Source organism: Corvus brachyrhynchos, unplaced genomic scaffold (assembly GCF_000691975.1).
Source record: "Corvus brachyrhynchos isolate BGI_N302 unplaced genomic scaffold, ASM69197v1 scaffold236, whole genome shotgun sequence".
NCBI classification, from domain to species: domain Eukaryota; kingdom Metazoa; phylum Chordata; class Aves; order Passeriformes; family Corvidae; genus Corvus; species Corvus brachyrhynchos.
Window position 1 is genome coordinate 1,115,767 of NW_008238660.1, and position 3,175 is coordinate 1,118,941.

Here is a 3,175-nt window from a genome sequence, read left to right on the forward strand (position 1 = left end):
TCTTTCCCTGGCTCTCCTCGGTGCCTTTGCCCCACTTCCACGTGCAGCAGGACCTTTCCTGAGGCACAAGGCTGAGTCTGACAGTGCCTGAAGGACAAGAAACCAACTTCAGGGGCAAAGCAAGTCCCTAAACACTGCCTGCATTTTCTTTCTCTAGGTTTTAACAAGTCCAGCTCTTGGCCAGTGGTTCAGCCCCCTCAAAGGCTCCAGGATCCTTTGATCCAAGCAGGAAAGTGTCTCCAGGCTCAGCTCCTCTCCAGGGACCACAGGTGAGACCTTCTCTGTGCTGAGGTCATTGGCTGCCAGTGACCAGAGGACATTTCTGACCCAGAGGAGGACACAGCCCTCGCTGAAGGGTTTGGGGTGGCCAAGGTCCCTTCCCTGCAACCCGAGCAACATCTGGGAAGAGCTTTGCAGCCTTTGGCAAGGACAGGAGGATGCAGAGACAGCCCTGGAGCTCCACAGCAGCACCCAAACTTTCCCCAGGCCAGGTGTGGAGAAGGCACGATGAGTTATGTGGAAGTGTTTATTTTCAAAGCACATTTAAAGCCACAAGATTGCTCCATATCTGAGCCTGCTGCCAGGCAAAAAATCACTGCAGGTCTCAATGATTCCATAGCAAATCCGTGCTGCAATTCCCCAGATGCTGAATGATGAGACGGGGATGTTTCTGTGTCCCACATCCCTGCACTCAGCTGGGGCCAGGATCCTGGGGAGAAATGCCGGGTGGAATTTTGGTGGCAGATGTACATGGGGAGCTCTGCCACGCGGGCACAACCCCCTGGGCAGAGCCTCTGGCTTGGGAATTCTGTGCTTGAGTGATTGCCAGAAGCCGCTGAGGGGTCACCATGCCCGTGTCCGTGTTCTCCTCTCCCAGAGCCATGAATGGCCCATGAAAGGGTGGCTGTGGTGGGCTGGTGTCCCTGCCCAGTGGCCCCAGCGTGTCTCCAGCGCAGGGCAGGGCAGGGCTGGCTGCAGTGCAGAGGGGGGGCTGCGCCTCCTCTCTCCTCCATCCTTCCCACACTGCATCCATCACTCCTCTTGCACCCTTTCCCCATCCCCCAGGGGTGCCTGGTGCCTGCCCATCCCTCCAGCTCATGGCCAGTCCTCCCAAACCCCCTCAGGTTTTCCCCTGGCCAAACTTGAGGTTTTATAGGAGTTTCTGCTCAACTCGTTCTCCTCTCACCCTTCCCAGCCCCAGCTCAAACACAGCGAGTCCTTGGCATCGGTGGGAATGAGGTGAAGGCAGGAAAAGAGTAAATGCATGTTTGATCCCAGCCCAGGGAGATGTTCCAAGCTGGGGGAGAAGTTCAGTGAAGCAAAATTAATTTTCCAGGGCCGCACTGTGCTGGTGGAGAGTCCAGGAGTCCTGGGCCCTGGGTTATATCCAGTTCTATGCTGTCAAAATAAACTCAAACAGCTGGAAAAACTGGAAACTTCAGGGGAATCCAAGCTCTTTAAAGGGAACACAAGCTTATCCGTCTTCCCCCACGCTTGCCTTGCTTGAATTAGAGTGTGAAAATCAGTGTCTTTTCCTTCTGAGGGTGTCCATTCTGCTCCTCAGGCACCTGGCAGGATGGAACCCCACCACCTGGATGCCAGTTTAACCAAGACAGCCCAAAATACACAACGAAAGCTCCTCCCTCAGCTTCTCCTCGATGATTTCCGCGGTGCCCAGGAGATGGTGCTCACGGATGTGCTTTGGCACCAGAAAAACACAGTGCAGGGAGCACTGAAGGCAAGTCGAGGAGCGCCAGCCGAGGAGAGGAGGTGACGGTCCCCACCGGCTGGGGTGCTGGGATCGATCATGGATCACCAGGATCGATGGGATCTGCTCTTCCTCCTCCGTCCCACGGGGTCCGTGCTTATCCCACACCGAGGAGCAGCTGGGTGCGCCTCAAACCCTGCCCGATCTCCGCTCCCCGGTCCCAGGCTGCAGAAGGGGCTGTGCGGTGTCACAGCCCTGACCTGCCCCTGCCTCCCTGCTGCTGCCAGCACCCCCGGGGATGTCCCTGGGCCTGCCGGGAACCTTACTGGACTCCCTTGGAGTCTTATTCTGACACCAAATATTGCGGATTTGTCCCATCCCGTCCGTGCGGAGCCACACAGCCCCACGCTCCCTGGGCTTTCCCACGCCTGGGAGGGCAGCTCCAGTCTCCAGGGGCTCCTTCATCGGTTATTCCCCACCAAAGGGGTTTTCCCTCACCAAACAAGGTCACCCTGAGAGGCTGAGGGGCTACAGGAGCCCCCTGGATGTGGCAGTGGCACGATCTGGCCCGTGTCCCCCTCCCCTGGCCTTGGGCTGCCCCCCACGTCCATCCCCCCTGGTCTCCACCTCCCATCCCAGCCCGGCCCCTCCGGGATGCCGCTTCCCAGCGGGATGGAGTTGCCGCAGTGGGAATCCCGTGTGCCTAATGGGGAAACAATGCGGCTTTGAGGGCCGCGGGCAGATGCTCGGGGACAAGAAGGGACTATTGAGCAGCGGCAGCTGGGGCTGGCAGCTCCCCCCGCCCTGCACAGAGCCCTGCCCGGCCGGGCTGAGCTCCCCCGGGGCTCAGGCCGGGGGTTCTGCCCAGCCCCAAACCCTGCAGTCCCTCCCCGGCACCGGGGCCAGGATGGGGAGCAACAAATCCGACCCGGGGGGGGACCCACCAACAAACCCTGCCATCAAACACGGCCAGATTGTCCCCCGGCTTGTCGCCCTGCCCCGGTGCCCGCCCAGCCCCTCTGGGGGATCACACCAGCCCGATGTAGACCTGGCACTGTCCCGGTGGCTGTCTGTGCCGTGCCATGAGCCAGGTCACCGCAGGGATGCTGTAACCCCAGCGTCCCCCGCACAGCGGGGATTGCCTGACTCCTTCCACCACCCCCTCCAGGCAGCTCCCTCGAGCCTCATTCCAGGGGGGAAGGCATAGAAATCCTACAGTTCCAGGAGAAAACCTACTGGAACTGGGTTTTGGAGCCTTTTACCCAAATGGGATGCTCCCCGTGGTTTAGGCTGCCCAGTGGTGTCACGGTTTGGTTTTTTCCTCCCAGCCTGGCTCCTGCAGGGCTGGGATTGCAGAGGTGATGCTGCCTTTAACTGGGACATGTGCAGGACATGTGCTTCTCACCGTGCAGCAGCTCTGGAGCAGCACAGAAAGAAAAGGCTCAGTAAAAGGAATGCTAAACACTC

The 3,175-nt window shown here is 59.4% G+C and overlaps 1 long non-coding RNA gene across 1 annotated transcript; it reads left to right on the forward strand.

Annotated features, from left to right (window-relative positions):
• The first annotated feature begins 6 nt into the window (after positions 1–6).
• On the forward strand, positions 7–3,175 carry LOC108447512. The gene is made up of 2 exons (XR_001863111.1): positions 7–269; positions 1,565–3,175. It is a non-coding gene; the product is annotated as an uncharacterized LOC108447512 (long non-coding RNA).